Raw genomic sequence first — 19,262 nt, forward strand, 5'->3', positions numbered from 1 at the left:
ATTGTTGTTGTTGTTATTGTTGTTTATATCCAACCCAAGGCTTAAGGTCCAAGATCACTATATTTAATGTTTTGTTATTTATAGTTTAATATATAAAGTATATATTTAAATTTATTCAGTTCGATTTGATAAAGTGCTTTTAAAATATAAAAAAATAAAACATACTCTAATTATTCGGTACGATTATAGAATTACTATCGAAAAGTATAATTTTATTGGAGAAACTTAATATTCAGTTCGGTAGAATCAGTTAGGTCGAGTTACTCCATTTTCAAAGAACCATTAAAACTCGTAAGAACCATCTTGACTTTGAATAAAAGTATTCATCGTTTTTGTTTTCAATTTTGAAATTAAGTTATTTGCTTTCCTGATATCCTTTCTTCCGATTTAGAAAGTTTTTCAAAAGATGAAATATATAGATGGCATCTTTTAAGTTATCCACAACGATCATTGAAACACTTTAACTTTTCAAGTGATTAGACAGACACCTATAATCAGAAAAATGTGCCTCATAAACACTTGAGTCTAACTAACCCTATGTGTGAGTCACCTTTGCCAATAGCGTGTCAAATAAAATAATTTTAAAACGAGACGTATAATTTAATTTGACACATGTAATTAATAAAAAAGAAATACATATAAAGAGAATCTTTTTTCCTACTTTTTACTAGACCAGTCCTCCCCTCCCCCTTTTCTTCTTTCCTTTCCTTTCCCCCCTAATTTGCTGATGCTTCTTCTATTTCTTGACTAGAGATCGAACTCCTCACCCATATTTTCTTCTTCTTTTTCATTGTGATTTTTTTGATTGATTGTTACCCAAGCATAAAATTTATAAATAGTTGAATTGTGTGTTGAATTCAAGCGGATGGATGGAGGTGTTAAGGGTGTGTTATGAGGAAGAAAGGGTCATTGGGCGGCTTAGGGTGGTGGAATCGTGGAGCCCAAATAAATAAAATAAATTCTTAAAAAAAAGAAAACACAATATTAAAGGCTATCACGCACTCAATCTAAAGTGAGACACACCTGATTTGTCATGTTAGTGAGAGATGTGTACAAGACACAACTGCGTGAACGAAAGATGTCTATTTGATCACTTGAAAAGTTTAAATGTTTAAATGATCGTTATGGATAACTTAAATGGGCCATCATTTCAAAATAAAGAGAATATGAAAAGAAAAAATTACCAATTATATTAGCTTATAAGTAAGTTAATACAAAAATTAGCCAATTCATAAAATATTATCAATATTAGTCAATTAGCTGTTTGTAGCCAAAAAATATTATTTTTTTGCTTTCTTTTAAGTGGTGTTGTTGGAATAGATTGGATAAATTTTAAAGGAGTTTAAATCTCAGTTTTGAAATAATTTGGTAGAGTTTTGAGGTAGTTTGAATTAAAAATTCGAAGTAGAAGATGAATATGGAAAAAGATGATATGTGTATCACACTTTGTATCATTTGTGTATCACATATGTATCGTTTTTTATCAAATGTGTATCACATGTATATCTATGTATACAGAGGAAGATTCAAGTTTTAAACTTTATGGGTTCAGAGTTGTAATTCTACCACATCTCATCTAATTTAATAGGTTCAAAATTTATTATTAGTATATATTTAATAATTTTTTGGATAAAAATACAGAGTATGAGCGAAAGCTATGGGTTCAACATGGGTTGAACCCATAGCATCTACACTTGTTCAAAGATAATGGCTTATTTGAATGAAAAAAAATTAGTCAACATACTTCATTTAATTGTGTATAGTATTACAAATTCAATGGCCATTGATGTAATATTTGCAATATAGTCCCTTAAATTTTGAATTAATGTGGTTTAAGAGTGGGTTGTTCTAGTGGTGAGCAACCTCCACTTTCAACCAAGAGGTTGTGAGTTCGAGTCACCCCAAGAGCAAGGTGGGAAGTTCTTGGAGGGAGGGAGCCGAGGGTCTATCGGAAACAGCCTCTCTATCCCAGGGTAGGGATAAGGTCTGCGTACACACTACCCTCCCCAGACCTCATTAGTGGGATTATACTGGGTTGTGGTTGTGGTTGTGGTTGTAGATTCAATATATATTTTTCAAAAAAAACGTATTACGAATAAACAGTATTATACTTCAAATGAAAGAAAACAAAAAATAAAAATTATGAGATATAGAAAACTAGACCCTAAACCGAGAGCAAGTAGAGACATGACGTTCAATATATATTTTCAGAAAAAAATGTTCAAGTGAATCTCAGTCTCAAGCCCATAATATTCTCAAACGAAATATGTGGTATTATGAGTTGTAATATTCAAACTCCATATTGGAGATAGAAGAAGATGAATTTTAAGGAGTGTTAAGTATTTTGAAGGTGAATAATGCTAATTACGAAATTGCGCACATGATTTAAATAGAAATTGTTAGGCAAGCCCTGTGTTACTTTTAATGTGCTTAGCATACAATCTAATGTGAAGGCTGCATAGAGTTTCGTTTGACCAAGCAATATGTTGTCCATTCTGACAACTATGTTAGTTATCTAAATCCGGAATGAGAAAATGTCATTCCTAATTGTATTTTAGTAATCGTTTGTTAGCTCTATAAATAAATAGCTTAACAGGAAGGATGATAACATCCTCAAATCAGCGCATTCAGAGAAACATGGCCTTTTACAAATCAAGTATCCTTTCTCTCCTCCTATTATCTGGTAAGGCTTCTTTGATATATATATATTTGAGATACATCAAGCCAAAATGTCATTTTATATCTTTACTTTGTGTGCTTTAATTTATAGGCATATTTCTGTTGGGAATTAATGAGGTGAAATATGTAAATGCCAAGTCATGTCTCCAGTTTTGTGATAATGAAGTGGCATACATGACTTGTCCCTCTTCAGGAGATGAGCAAATTAGTCCAGTATGTGTCAACTGTTGCACAGCAGATGAAGGTTGTAAACTTTTCCGCACTGATGGATCTTTAATTTGTACTGGAACCCAAGATTAACTGTACATACTCATATCATATGTGTGCAATAAGGCCTGAGTTTATGATTACTCAGGTGATTTCTAATGTGCAATTATGTTTGCATCCTTTGTCTAAGCTTGTAAAGATATGAATAAATTATAAGTACTATTGGCTTTTTTCCAGCACAATACTATCATAATATCTAGCAACACAGGATGAAAGAACTCAGACCTCTTCATTTGTTGCTCTATCTGTTTTTACTGTAAAGTTTTCGCACATGCAGGAAGACGACAGTAGTTGTGCTCGTTTTTCTCCTCCTTTTTTGAATAGTATTAGGACTTACAACTTTTCCTCCACCAGCGTGGGCAAAATAGCAGAGTAAGTATTATAACAGACTAGAATCTGCGGCTATACATAAGGAAGGATACTCAAATATATACACGTGATCTGGTCATTCACTATCTACCTACAGGGCTCTAATTCAAACTGGATCAGCTTTCTGGAAAATCTCTTCAAAACAATATAGAAATAAAAAAGAAAAGAATGGGCACAAGGAGATCTACTCCATCACGGGGACAGCCTGCAATCACGGCATCAATACATGCATCAATATATAACCTAAAAACAGAATAATTCCTACGCTAATAGTGTACACCATCCCCCACCCCACTACCAAACAAAAAAAGGAAGAAAAGCGGAGGAGAATTTGCAAAATATTTCATGAAAAGACAGTTGCGTGTGCAGTTCTATATAGTTTGTATCCATAATAGAAACAGAAATCTATTTCAGTTTCTCACTTGATAGGATGCAATTGTCGTCCAATGGCTAAAACTCACTTTTCAAGGGAAATGATAAATGCAATTCCATCTTGAGAAGAAAGCAAAAAATACTACCTAGTATGACGTTTGAAAATAAATGTCATCACAGGAATAAACAAAAGAAGGCTGAAAATGAAAGATACTCACTAGAATTTCCTAATGTCTCTGATGTTGGTAATGCCGGCAACGCCATCTCTGCAAATTCAAGCAATTCATCAAGACATTTATTTGCCGTAAAGATAATTAATATGGAGCTATATGCCAAAAGTAGCTTCAGTTTGGCAGAAAGAGAATTTAATGTGAAGTTAAGTCAATTACCGGGAGCACATAGAGAAAAAGATGTGCCGGTCAATGATGAAGGCCATGGAGCAGCAATATTGTCATTTAAATCGCAAGTAAAGCTGAAACCTGTTGAGTTGTCATACACCAGATCCGCTGGATAACTTCGAAGTAAGCACCCTGCTAATTAATTCAAATGACATAATAAGTGCAACCTACACCAAGCAAACCTAAGATGCATTCCACAAGGCAAAAAGCAACACTGACAAAATACTGGCATTGTTGCACTTATTTTTTCAGTCAAACACAGCTATGAATTTCAGTTTGCTTACCAACAACTGCGGATGCATGCATAAAATTCCAGCTATCCCTAAGCTAGAGGATAATCTTTCAAGTGCTCACTTCTCATGAGTAGTATGCATGCAAATTGTGGAATGAAATAGGTGAATCGGGGTGTAGCGAAATTGCCAAGCTTAAAATCAGTGACAACCTACTAAAAATGGCAGAACTTTATTAGAGCAGATGGCACTGGTGCTGCTTTTGTTAGGATTATTTAACTTTTCTTTGTATTTCTACACCCTAAACAATGTAAGGAATGCAAGACAATTCCTTGCATTCATGCTCTTACAAATCGTCATCGAGCAACTATGTTTGATGGTCCCATCCCATTAAATCAGCAGCTAATCAATTGAAAATAACCCAATGACACCTTTATATATTCGTGAGGGTGCACACCGTTGCAAGACTGCAGTGTTTTGAATAGCGTGCGACGACAAATAGCGACGAGGATCTGCTTTACTAAGGCGAGAGGCGAGCAGCAAAGCGCTCGCCTTTTTTATGTGAAGCGACAATTTATACAAAAAAAATAAAATATTATATACATAACTAAAAACTCATTAGTAATAATATATTAATAAATATATCAATTCAAAAATTAAAAACTCAATAGAAGAACTGAAGAAGCTCTTTGACTCTGTTCTGTTGACTGCAGCACCTTTTTGCTCGATAAAAAAAGAGCAAAACAGAAAAAAAAAAAAAAAAAAAAAGAACAAGAAAAAAAAAGGAAGAAAAAACAGAGCTTTTCTCAGAATCTATTATGTTGAGTGCAGCAGCAGTGATCAAAAACAGAGCCAAAAAAAAAAAAGAGAAGAAGAAAAAGGAAGAAAAACAGAGCAAAACAGACTATCTGTTGCAGCAGCGATCAAAAACAGAGCCCAAAAACAAAAGAAAGAAGAAAAAGGAAAAAAGAAAGAAAGGAGAAAGAAGAAAGAAGAAAGAAAAAAATTGGATAGAGTAGAGATGAAACACGAAGAAAGAAGAAAGGAGAACAAGAAAGAAGAAAAGAGATGAAGTGAAGCATACCTCATGAAGAAACTTGAAGAAGAAAGGAAATCGCGGGACAGCTGTAAGTCTGTTGTCGACTTGAAGGAGAAAAGAGTAAAGAAATCGCGACCCCTAATTTTTTGTTTTAATCGCAGATCGCTACTGCTGCCTTCTTCTTTTCTTTTTTGCAAAAGGCGACGCTACAGGTCGCCACACGCTACAGAGGCAGAGGCGCTCGCCTCTTTGAAAACGCTACGCTATAGAGTAAAATGGCGATGGAAGCTCGTATCGCCTCGCCTCACGCTATTAGTACTGAGGCGAGCGCTATTTACAACCATGTGCAAGAGAGTTAAGTAGCTTAATTATCAAAGGCGAATACTCACTTTATTATGACCAGTAAGCTAGCTGTAGGGAACCTGCTCTAAGGTATCATGATACTTGACCGGGGGGTGACTTTTTGATATCGAGGTCGGAATTTGATTCTAAAAATTAAAATATCTCTGTTATATCATTTATGACTTGTGTGCAAAATTCGAGGTCAATCGGACTTGATTTGATAAGTTCCAGCATCGTTTATAGAAATTTGAAATTTCAAAGTTCATTAGGCTTAAATTGGGGTATGATTCGTGGTTTTAGCATTATTTGAGGTGATTTGAAGGCTCGACTAAGTTCGTATGATGTTTTGGGACTTGTTGGTGCATTTGGTTGGGGTCTCGGGGGCCGCGGGTGAGTTCCGGGATGGTTTTAGATTATTTTTCCTTGTTTTGCAACTGCTAGAACTGGTGTCTGGTATTGTTCATCGCGAACGTGAAGGGTCTCACGCATTCGCGAAGAAGGATTTTGGGCTGTTGGGATTTGCCCATCGCGAACGCGATGAAGGAGACGCGAACACGAAGAAGAGGCCGGGGAAGCCTACGCGAACGCGAAGAGGAAAGGGAGTTGGGGCCTGCCTGGCTTTAAGCCTTCGCGAACGCGGCTCGTGTCTCGCGAACGCGAATGGCAGAGGTCGGAAGGCAACGCGAACGCGATGAGGAGATCGCGAATGCGAAGAAGGAATCTTGGCAGCACATTTATGTGTTTCGAGAGCGCGAAGCTATGGTCGCGAACACGATGAAGGCATTTCTGGGCAGAATTAAAAGTTCCAAAACGGGGATTTTGAGTTCATAACACAAAATCAAATTTGGAGCTCGGTGGAAGGTGATTTTTGGATAGATTCTTGCATGGGTGTTTGGGGTAAGTACTTCTTATCCAGTTTTGATTAATTTCCATGATTATGCCTTCGAATCCATCATTTAATGGGTGAATTAAGTTGAAAAATTTAGAAACTCCTCTTGGTTTAATTTGAATATTGAGGGTCGAGTTGAGGTCAGATTCTCGTAAAATTGATATGGTTAGACTCGTGGTTGAATGCGCTTTCGGATTTTGTAACTTTTGTCGAGTTCCGAGATGTGGATCCCACGGGCTATATTTGAGCTAAATTTCGATTTTTTATGAAAAATTAGCATTTTTTTATGGAATTAATTCCAATAAATTTTATTGACTGAATCGAATTATTTGTGGCTAGATTCGAGGCTTTTGGAGGCCAATTCATGAGGCAAAGGCCTAGCGGAATAAGAATTATACGGTTTGAGGTAAGTAAGAGTTCTAAATTTGGTACCGAGGGTATGAAACCCCAGATTATGTGTTATGTGACTGGTTTTAAGGTGACGCACATGCTAGGTGACGAGCGTGTGGGCGTGCACCGTAGGAATTGTGAATTGGTCAAATTCCTTGGATCTGTGTAGTTGAATAATCTGTTGATACAAGTACATTCTCTATGTGTTAGAGAAAATTGAGTTGAGATTCGTATTAAAAATCATGCTTAGACATATGTTGTTATTATTGGTACCCACTGGGGTCATTTATGTGGATCAATTATATGTTCAAATTGTAATTTCACACTCGGTCATGTTCATTCATTTCATATCATACCTCAGTCTCTGTTGCTATTTATTAATACATCATATTATCATTTTTGGGCTGATTTTCATGATATCTTGAGCCCGAGAGACTGGAGAGGTTGATGACAGAGTGAGGTTGAGGGCCTAATTGTGAGGATATTTATAGATCGGGCTGCACGCCGCAACATGTTTCATTGATTTATGCCATGATTGGCTTGATATAGCGCTTGGGCTGAAAGAGCCCCTCCGGAGTCTGTACACACCCCCATGAGCACAGGTACCTACTGAGTGCGAGTGCCGAGTGCTGAGTGATTGTGAGGAATGAGTGACTGTGAGGAAAGAGTGACTGTGAGGTTGGAGTGAAGGGGAGGACTGAGTGACTGTTACTCGGAGTGGATGCATTGATTCCATTATTGTTGCATTTCAGCTGTCATTATCACTGTTTTTGGAAAAACTTTGAAAGACATTATTTATGTTTCAGTCAAATTTGATATGAAATTACTGTGGAGTTTTAAATGTTGAACATGAAAGCATACTTACCTTTTCATGTTGGAAATTACTGTATTTTGACTTAGCTGTGAAGCTCGTCACTACTTTCAGTTCTTTATTTATTATTGTTACCCACTGAGTTGATTGTTACACCCTGCACTTCGTGTGCAGATCCAACTGATCCCGAAAACCGCAGGTGTTGATTCTTTCGCACAGTTGATTTTTCAGAGATTCTGAGGTAGCTGTCGTGTTTCGCAGACCTTGTCTCTCCTTCCCTGTCTCCTTGTTTTCTGTATTTGGTCTCAGACTATTATAGACCATGTTTTCCAGACTTGAAATATATAGATGCTCATGTACTCAGTGACACCAGGTTTTGGGAGTGTATTTATATCAGTATGTATGGGGTTTTCTATTAAATTTAGATATTATGTTTCCAATCTTAAAAGAAATTGTAGTTTTCTTTGAGGTTGTTGGCTTGCCTAGTATTGAGATAGGCGCCATCACGACAGGTTAGGATTTTGGGTCGTGACAAGTTGGTATCAGAGCCTAGGTTACATAGGTCTCACGAGTCATTAGCAGGTTTAGTAGAGTCTTGCGGATCGGTACAGAGACATCTGTACTTATCTTCGAGAGGCTGCCGAACCCTTAGGAAAATTTCACTTTCTTGTATTCTATCGTGCCGAATTGATTCAGCTTGAAATATAATTCTTTGAATTCCTTTCACGCATTCGTGTGCGCATGTGAGCGCTCAGTATCAGCTCTGTATCGCTGGCTTATGATTCCATGAATGAGGTTCGAGATGAGTATTTTATATTTTGTTGTTGGGCCAGTCTGGAGGATTTGAGGCTGGAGTTAGACCGCAGCTTAAGCTCGGTAGTTTCGGTTGTGAGAACCGGTGCAATTGGACTTATGCGTTCGGTAGTATTCCTATTAGTGAAATTTGTGGCTCGATGAGCGGTTGAATGACTATATGATAAGTATGATGTGACTGTGGGATGTGTTCAGATGGGTTAAATGAGACAAATAAATTTCACTTGTGACTCAAGAGTTTGTTATTGGGTACTTGATTCCTATTTTGATGTGACGTACAATTTTGAGTTGTGAGTGCATTGAGGGATCTGTCATGTTGTTTAATTGTGGAGAGAAGTAGATTTTCATGTCGTGTTGTTGCGTTCAAACTGAGAAATATTAAGTGATTCTGTGGTAATTGTGGCTACGAAAGGGTATAGCAATATGCCAATTTGAGGCTAAGCTGGTGGGTTATCTCCAGCGAAGTAATCTACGTAGGTGTGTTCCTTATAATGTTGAGTGGAGAGTTTCTTTTCTACCAGCTAGGCGTATGTGTTGAGATTTGAATTTGAATCCTGTTGAGAAAGTTGACTTGACTGTCACGAGAATAAATGCGAACTTTGCGGATGATTGAGGTATTTTATGGTGAGTGTTGCGTAAGCTTGAGAAGAATTTTCATAGAACTGACTGCAGTATTATGGCAGTAATAAAGTATGATATTGTGAGTTATGGAGTATTGGGGGAGCCTGCTATTGACAATTCAATTTCATGGATATATGTTAAATTTTAGTTTTGTTCTGAGGCATACTTGTGGGTTAGTTATGACTTGCAAAGGTGGAGATCGAGGATGACTCGGGTAAGGAAATTTCTGGATACGGGTTACATTGCACTTTATGAAAATATATAAATTATGGAATGATTAAGTTATTATTTTGAAGGATGTAGTTCGCACGAAGTATGAATTTGATTGGTCGTGTTAAGGCAAGGTTACTTCTTTGAGTGTTGATTGTGCTAAAGGAGCACGTGTCTTTCGGCCAGTTTGGGCAGAGCAAATTAGATTTGAGCAGAGTGGATGACTCTCGAGAGGGTTCTAATGGATTCAAAATGTATATGTGGCAATTAAAAAAAATTGAATTTATATATCACTAGAATCGGTTACTTATACCGGATGGTATCGGGACGTGCGATAATTCTGTTTGACTATGGATTCTATATTTCAGTATAAGAAAGGAAAGAGGAACAATTTTAAATTCACATAAGGTCCTTAAGAGTAGATGTCTCGGTTGTGGTATTTATGGAGGTGCTTTAGAAGAATACAGTGGCTTATGGGACTTAGTGCGGTGCGGTTTTATGTTGGGATGTCTTGTAGTGAGCTTTGGGTATGGATCGTAGTGTTCTGACAAGGAAAAGTGTCAACTTGAGGGTAATTCAGAAGAAACTCGAAGAAAATAGGACAACTGGGTAGTAGGCTAGACCAGTATGGTAATGGTATGTTCGGTTCTTTTGGGATAATTATGATGTGGTGAGACTTTACAGATGTTTCGGTGGCAATATTCTTGGGTTTGGTGACTTGCGTGGCTTGGTCGAGTTAGAGGAATTCAGTTTTGATAGCTTGGTTATGTGGAAATGGATTTGAAAGTATTCTTGATGGTTTCTACCATGGTTTGAACTAGATATTTTCTACCAGTGTGGGAGACATGTTGTGCACTGTGAATTCCTTATGGACGAGAGAAAATGGAAGGTTTCTAATTGACCGGGTATGTAATATGTTGGTAACTCAGAGTTAATAAGGAGATTCTCATGCTTTTCACATGATGGCATAATAGATGTGGTGTGTTGTACGAGATTAAGACTTACATGTACAAGGTGGCAATTCATCCTGGAAAGCAAGACCACGAATTATGGACAGAATGGTCAATTTCAGATGTTTAGACGGATATTATAACTACTCGGTAATCCCTGAGAAGGGTGTGCATTTCAAAAGGGGCATTGTGTTTTGACTTTCGAATGTCATCGGTATTACGATACCCACCTGGTTAATAGACTGTTGATATTCCAATTATTGCTATATGGCACGGGAGGAAATGTGGAAGTATTCCTCATGGGATGATCGTGCGTGAAAGATGTGTTAGTCATTCGAGTACTGGAGTTGGGACCAGTCACAGTGATTCCTGTGTTCTATGAATGTGGAGACTGGGGGTTCTCAGAAGCATATTGTTTCAGGGTTGCGGACTGTTTGAGGTGAGTATTTTATTTTAACTCAGTGGAGGCACTAGTTGCCTTTGTGATGACTACGCGCTACGAGTGTGTGTGTGTGTGTGTGTGTGTGTGTGTGTATATATATATATATATATATATGTGTGTGTGTGTGTGTGTGTGTGTGTGTGTGTGTGTGTGTGTGTGCGGGCATCGGGGCAAGTATTGAGACTCGGAAAAATGTTTAGACTATGATATGCCTAGAGTTGATGGTTAAGCGTAAAGTTATGACGTTTCTCTTATTCGTACCTTTGTTGAGAACTATCCAGGCTATACTTGAGGTTACAAAGAGGCTAACTCCTTGAATAAACTGGGTAGTTACTATTTTTGCATTCACTTGCCGATTTGAGTTGTGATAACGCACTTTGCACATGTCTACTCTATGGCATGTTATTTATACCAGTCCAGGAGCATGTGAATTTTATTTCATTTATCATAAACATGTGTACTTATTTGATTTATCCTATATGATATGCTTGGACTGGAGGCATGTGACCATGCCAGGCGGATTATGTTATTGGCACGTGAGTTGTCCGTGTGGATCCATATACCGATATTATTGGCACGTGAGTTATCTGTGCGGGTCCGGATATTGATACGATAGCACATGAGTTGTCCGTACGGGTTGATCTTAATGTGAGCTCTAGGAGAGCTGGTTACCGTTATTAGATTCGTGTGTCTTGGTTTTACCATGTATTGTGAGCTCATAGCATGTCGGTTGTAGAAGTGCTTGTTGAACTTGCGAAACGGTTCTCTTCTTTGAAACATTTTCCATTTTTGGGTACATGGATTGCGCAGTTTGCGGTTTGAATTAGATTGGTGTGGCATATTTGTGGGATAGTTGTGTTTAATAATTGTCACGACCCAAACCGATGGGCCGCGACGGGCACCCGGTACCTTACTCAATCGAGTACCAACGTAACGTATCTTTCTTATTACATCATCATATATAAACTCAAAACATAGGCCGACAAGGCCGTACAATCTTTTACGTACACTACATATGTCTATAAGCCTCTAAGAGTACATAATTGTCATAAAGGTTGGGACAGAGCCCCGTCATACCAAATCATACACATCTAAATCATACTGACCAAACAAGCAATTCCGGAGTAAATAGAGTGCACCAATATCTTCTGCTGAGCTGATCACCTACTTGGAGGATTCTCGACCTGTCTATCGAGACCTGCGGGCATGAAACGCAGGGTCCCCAGGCAAAAGGGACGTCAGTATAAATAATGTACCGAGTATGTAAGGAATAAAAATCAATAAATAATAGACATGAGAGAAACATGAAGTAAAAGACTCGACATGTACGTCTGCATAGTTCTGTGAATCATTTCATTTTTATAACGTCATGCATATGCATATAAATGTCATACCATGCATAGGTATATGTGTTCATAACATCATCAAGCCTCTTAGGGCATCCCATCCTATCATTTTGGCCAATGTAGTCAAATCATCAACGTATACCAGCTGATCAGGTGGTGGTGAGTATATAATGCCATAACCTTTTTCCATATCCCATATACATATAATATACATATATACGCGTATATAACGCCATCTGTTCATGGGTCAATGTATATATATAAATGCATGAAATGCATAAGAAATACGTTAATAATATTTTCTCAGAATGTCATAAAAATAATATGCCTTAAGAAATACGTTAATAAAATTTTCTCGGAATGTCATAAAAATAATATGCATGTCGGATAAATTTTATCAAATACGTATTTTTTCTGAGACCCATAAACAGAAGATATAATAATAATTCACATGGAAAAATCAAGAATATAGACACCCCTAATAGTTCTATGAATAGAGTCGTTTATGGAAACTGTGCGTTTGCTCGTTTCTTTCAGTATCATTTGGGTCATGCCAAAAGAAAGAAGGGATAGCCTTAACATACCTGAGTCAATTCTCTTGATAATCCTCTAATACATGTTAATTGCGACAAAACACGGAACAAGTCATATGAAAAGCTCGAAGCAATCATGTTGCTATGCAAAGAAAATCTTAACTAAAACCTTTCCTTAAGAACTTAGCAACAACGTTGCTATTTGGAAAGTGAATTAACGTTGGTGATTGAATTATAAAGTTTCTATATAAAGCTTGGATTGTAAAGTTTCTGTGTAAAGCTTGAATTGTAAAGTTTCTATGTAACGTTGGTGCTTGAATTGTAAAGAACTTAGAATGGATCTCTTTCCTTAAATGAGTAAGGTGACTCACGTTCAAGACTTTCCCACCTCTCTTACTCTTTCCACCTCTTTTAATGACTTAAGAGTCATTTGGTTAAAGAGTGGCTTGCTGCCACGTTGGTCTTTCCCATCATTATCCAAATAATTCATTAATTAAGTGGGTAATATCTCATTACCCAATAATTAACCAATTACCCGCATAATTAAGAATTATCTCAATTTACTTAAAATACTACTTACTTTTAACACACCTTATACACCTTATTATCATGGCCATGTGGTACCTTGTATGGTATTAGTCCATAAATACCGGGTATTTTAGCTCGGGTCGTACTTTATCCAAAATGTCAAACTTCGACGAAATTTATTTTCTCCGATTTGCTTACCCTCTCACCTTCACGAATTTACTCGTTACTTGTTTGAAATAGCATAATGCTTATAATTTCAAAATAATCACATTCCCGAACTTACGTCGATTAATTTACGACGAAGCTTTAACGTACGAAAATGCGAGATGTAATATCTCATTTTCGAGCTTTTAAAAATTTATTTATGGTGTACTTTCACGTATGAAAATATGGGGTATAACAATAATAGATGGTCATTGGGCATAGAATGGGTACTATTAGGTTTGATTATGGTATATTTGGGAGGATAACAATGAAAGTCGGCTTAGAAGGTGACTATGGTTCTGGTTGGGACAAGATAACTCCATGACTTGTTGATCTGATAAGGGGTTATGAGATTCCACGTGTTTCTTTTATTATCAACAGTGTACAAAAGTTTTGGAACGAGGTTTTGTGGGATGTGGGGTTTAATATAGTACTTGGTTAGTTTGGAGTAGTTACCGAGATTGGAAATGGTGCTGTGAGCAGGCGAGTTGTGTGATATATCATGTGATTACATCGTGAGTTATGGCTATGTCTTGATATAATTTGTTCGGACTTATACAGTGTGTGGATGTGAGATTCGGGTCTTGAAAAGAATTATAGATGTTAGAAATGAGGCTCCAAGGTTTTTGGGCTAAGGTTAAATTGATTCAGGAGCGGCTTCGCACGGCACAGTCTAGACAGAAGAGTTATGCCGACCAAAAGGTCCGTGATGTTGCTTACATGGTTGGTGAAAAGTTTCTGCTCAAGATTTCACCCATGAAGGGTGTGTTGAGGTTCGGAAAGAAGGGCAAGTTGAGCCCTCGATATATTGGGCTTTTTGAGATACTTAAGAAGATTGGAGAGGTGGCTTATGAACTTGCTTTGCCACTTAGTCTATTAGGTGTTCATCCAGTGTTCCATGTGTCCATGCTCCGAAAGTATGTCGGGGATCCGTCTCATATTTTGGATTTCAGTACAGTGCACCTGGACGGTAATTTGACTTATGATGTGGAGCCGGTGGCTATTTTAGACCGGCAGGTTTGAAAGCTGAGGTCAAAGAATATAGCATCAGTGAAGGTACAATGGAGAGGCCAGCCAGCCAAAGAATCTACTTGGGAGATTTAGCGGGAGATGCAGAGCAAATATCCACACCTATTTGAGGCTCCAGGTATAATTCTAAACTCGTTCGAGGACGAACGTTTGTTTAAGATGGGGAGAATGTAACGACTCAGCTGGTCGTTTTGAGTCTTATTACCTTGTTTACCCATTTACTACTCAAGTTATGCTTTACGGTTATTTTATGAATTACCGGGCTAGTTGGTTCGGGTCCGGAAGGATTTCGGAGTGAAATGAGATACTTAGTCTCATAATTAAAAACTTAAGTTAGAAAAGTTGACCGGATATTGAATTATATATAAATGACCTCGAAATTAAATTTTAATTATTCGAATAGCTCTGTATGGTGATTTTTGGACTTAGGAGCGTGTCCGAAAAATTATTTGGAGGTTCGTAGTGGAATTAGGCTTCAAATGGCGAAAGTCAAATTTTTTTGGGAAGTTTGACTGGGGGTTGACTTTTTGATATCGGGGTCAGAATCTGATTCTGAAAATTAAAATACCTTTGTTATATTATTTATGACTTGTGTGCAAAATTTGAGGTCAATCGGAGTTCCAGGACGGTTTCGGATCATTTTTCCTTGTTTTGCAACTGCTAGAACTGGTGTCTGGTATTGTTCTTCGCGAACGCGTCGCGTTCGCGAAGAAGTATTTTGGGCTGCTGGGATTTGCCCATCGCGAACACGATGAAGGAGACGAGAACGCGAAGAAGAGGCTGGGGAAGCCTACGCGAACGCGAGTGGGCGGATGCAAACGCGAAAAGGAAAGGGAGTTGGGGCCTTCCTGGCATTAAGCCTTCGCGAACGCGCCTCGTGTCTCGCGAACGCGAAGGGCAGAGGTCGGAAGGCATCGCGAACGCGATGAGGAGAACGTGAACGCGAAAAAGGAATCTTGGCAGCACATTTTTGTGCATCGCGAACGCGATGAAGGCATTTTTGGGCAGAATTAAAAGTTCGAAAACGGGGGTTTTGAGTTCATAACACAAAATCAAATTGGGAGCTCGGTGGAAGGCAATTTTTGGAGAGATTCTTGCATGGGTGTTTGGGGTAAGTGATTCTTATCCAGTTTTGATTAATTTCCATGATTATGCCTTCGAATCCATCATTTAATGGGTGAATTAATTTGAAAATTTTAGAAAACCCTCTTGATTTAATTTGAAGATTTGAGGGTCGAGTTGAGGTTGGATTCTGGTAAAAACTGGTATGGTTAGACTCATGGTTGAATGGGCTTTCGAATTTTGTAACTTTTGTCGAGTTCCGAGACGTGGGCCCAATGGGAGATTTTTGAGCTAAATTTCGGATTTTTATGGAAAATTAGCATTTTCTTATAAAATAATTTCAATAAATTTTATTGACTGAATTGAATTATTTGTGGCTAGATTCGAGACGTTTGGAGGTCATTTCACGGGGCAAAATCTTAGCGTAATAAGAATTACACGGTTTGAGGTAAGTAGCAGTTCTAAATTTGGTCCTGAAGATATGAAACCCCGGATTATGTGTTATGTGATTGGTTTTGAGGTAACGCACATGCTAGGTGACGAGCGTGTGGGCGTGCACCGTAAGAATTGTGACTTGTTCAAATTCCATGGATCTGTGTAGTTGAATAATCTGTTGATACCAGTACATTCTCTATGTGTTAGAGAAATTGGGCTGAGACTCGCATTAAAAAGCATGCTTAGACATATGTTGTTATTATTGGTACCCACTGGGGTCATTTCTATGGATGAATTATATGTTCAAATTATAATTTCACACTCAGTCATATTCATTCATTTCATATCACACCTCAGACTCTGTTGCTATTTATTAATACATCATATTATTATTTTTGGGCTGATTTTCATGATATCTTGAGCCCGAGAGACTGGCGAGGTTGATGACAGAGTGAGGCCGAGGGCCTAATTGTGAGGATATTTATGGATCGGGTTGCACGCCGTAGCATGTTTCATTGATTTATGCCATGATTGGCTTGATATAGAGCTCGGGCTGAAAGAGCCCCTCCGGAGTCAGTACATACCCCCATGAGCGTAGGTACCTACTGAGTGCGAGTGCTGAGTGATTGTGAGGAATGAGTGATTGTGAGGAAAGAGTGACGGTGAGGTTGGAGTGAATGGGAGGACTGAGTGACTGTTACTCTGAGAGGATGCATTGATTCCATTATTGCTGCATTTCAGCTGTCATTATCATTGTTTTTGGAAAAACTTTGAAAGACATTATTTATGTTTCAGTCAAATCTGATATGAAATTACTGTGGAGTTTTAAATATTGAACTTGAAAGCATGCTTACCTTTTCATGTTGGAAATTACTATATTTGGACTTAGCTGTGAAGCTCGTCACTACTTTCAGTTCTTTATTTATTACTGTTACTTACTGAGTTGGTTGTACTCATACTACACCCTGCACTTCGTGTGCAGATCCAGGTGATCCCGAACACCACGGGTGTTGATTCTTTCGCACAGTTGATTTTTCGGAGATTCAGAGGTAGCTGTCGTGTTTCGCAGACCTTGTCTCTTTGTTTACTGTATTTGGTATCAGACTATTATAGATCGTGTTTTCCAGACTTGAAATGTATAGATGCTCGTGTACTTAGTGACTCCAGGTTTTGAGAGTGTATTTATATTAGTATGAATGGGGTTTTCTATTAAGTTTATATATTATGTTTCCAATCTTAAAAGAAATTATAGTTTTCTTTGAGGTTGTTGGCTTGCCTAGTATTGAGATAGGCGCCATCACGACAGGTTAGAATTTTGGGTCGTGACAAAAGGAAATCGTTAGACTGTTGTAGGTCTACTGTCGACTTGAAGGAAAAAGAATAAAGAAATCGCGAGCCCTAATTTTTTGTTTTAATCGCAGATCGCTGTTGTTGCCTTCTTCTTTTCTTTTTTGCAAAAGGCAACGCCACAGGTCGCCACACGCTACAGAGGCAGAGGTGTTCGCCTTTTTGAAAACACTATGCTATAGAGTAAAATGGTGATGGAAGCTTGCATCGTCTCGCCTCACGCAATTAGTGCTGAGGCGAGCGCTATTTACAACCCTGTGCAAGAGAGTTAAGTAGCTTAGTTATCAAAGGCAAATACTCACTTTATTATGACCAGTAAGCTAGCTGTAGGGAACCTGCTCTAAGGTATCATGATACTTGTACGGTACCATAGAGCAATTATTCATATTCTCGTCACTAAGGGTTGAAAGTTTAGATTCAGTTTATCGAGAAAATGGAAAAAGAAACTCATTTCAACTGACGGTCCAACAGTATTAAATGTATGCTAATGTTAGATAATATTAAATGTATACTAAAATGAATTTCTTTTTCGTCTTGTATCTAATATTGTTGATCACGCTTAAAACTGTGGAAGGAAATCTTTGCGTGTAATTCTTGGAGAAAGAATCCTTATTTATTTGAGTTTTCAATTTTTGTATGTGCTTGGCTAGTTTTAGTAAATCTATATTTAATGGCTAGAAGTTGGTAAGTTATGAGTCCTTATTTGGGACATTTCCGTAAGATTCTCAAAATTAACACCAACGAAACTAAAGTTTAGAGAGATGTAAAAGTCTTAAAAATCTATTAATAAGTCTATCTATCCAACCGGACATGTTGTGATAAGGTTAACTTGGTTTCTATTATACCTTTGGTCAAAGTTAGGAAAACTACCCCGCTATGAGTCTTGACTTTTTATGTGTCAACATGGTTATCACTTATTCAAAGATAATGGCTTATTTGAATGAAAAATAATTAGTCAACATACTTCATTTAATTGTGTATAGTATTACAAATTCAATGGCCATTGATGTAATATTTGCAATATAGTCCCTTAAATTTTGAATTAATGTGGTTTAAGAGTTGGTTGTTCTACTGGTGAGCACCCTCCACTTCCAACCAAGAGGTTGTGAGTTCGAGTCACTCCAAGAGCAAGGTGGGAAGTTCTTGGAGGGAGGGAGCCGAGGGTCTATCGGAAACAGCCTCTCTACCCCAGGGTAGGGATAAGGTCTGCGTACACACTACCCTCCCCAGACCCCATTAGTGGGATTATACTGGGTTGTGGTTGTGGTTGTGGTTGTGGTTGGTTGTGGTTGTGGTTGTGGTAATATTCAATATATATTTTTCAGAAAAAACGTATTACGAATAAACAGTATAATACTTCAAATGAAAGAAAACAAAAAATAAAAATTATGAGATATAGAAAACTAGACCCTAAACCGATAGCAAGTAAAGACATGACGTTCAATATATATTTTCAGAAAAAAAATGTTCAAGTGAATCTCAGTCTCAAGCCCACAATGTTCTCAAACGAAATATGTGATATTATGGCTCAAAATGTGAGTTGTAATATTCAAACTCCATATTGGAGATAGAAGAAGATGAATTTTAAGGAGTGTTAAGTATTTTGAAGGTGAATAATGCTAATTACGAAATTGCGCACATGATTTAAATAGAAATTGTTAGGCAAGCCCTGTGTTACTTTTAATGTGCTTAGCATACAATCTAATGTGAAGGCTGCATAGAGTTTCGTTTGACCAAGCAATATGTTGTCCATTCTGACAACTATGTTAGTTATCTAAATCCGGAATGAGAAAATGTCATTCCTAATTGTATTTTAGTAATCGTTTGTTAGCTCTATAAATAAATAGCTTAACAGGAAGGATGATAACATCCTCAAATCAGCGCATTCAGAGAAACATGGCCTTTTACAAATCAAGTATCCTTTCTCTCCTCCTATTATCTGGTAAGGCTTCTTTG

General features: G+C 37.6%; 1 long non-coding RNA gene across 1 annotated transcript; it reads right to left on the reverse strand.

Annotated features, from left to right (window-relative positions):
* Nucleotides 1–3,156: 3,156 nt before the first annotated feature.
* On the reverse strand, nucleotides 3,157–4,797 carry LOC142169439 (uncharacterized). The gene is made up of 3 exons (XR_012699227.1): nucleotides 4,077–4,797; nucleotides 3,906–3,953; nucleotides 3,157–3,520 (listed from the first exon to the last, which is right to left on the reverse strand). It is a non-coding gene; the product is annotated as an uncharacterized LOC142169439 (long non-coding RNA).
* Between the last annotated feature and the right edge of the window lie 14,465 nt (nucleotides 4,798–19,262).

Source organism: Nicotiana tabacum, chromosome 15 (genome assembly GCF_000715075.1).
Source record: "Nicotiana tabacum cultivar K326 chromosome 15, ASM71507v2, whole genome shotgun sequence".
Taxonomy (NCBI): domain Eukaryota; kingdom Viridiplantae; phylum Streptophyta; class Magnoliopsida; order Solanales; family Solanaceae; genus Nicotiana; species Nicotiana tabacum.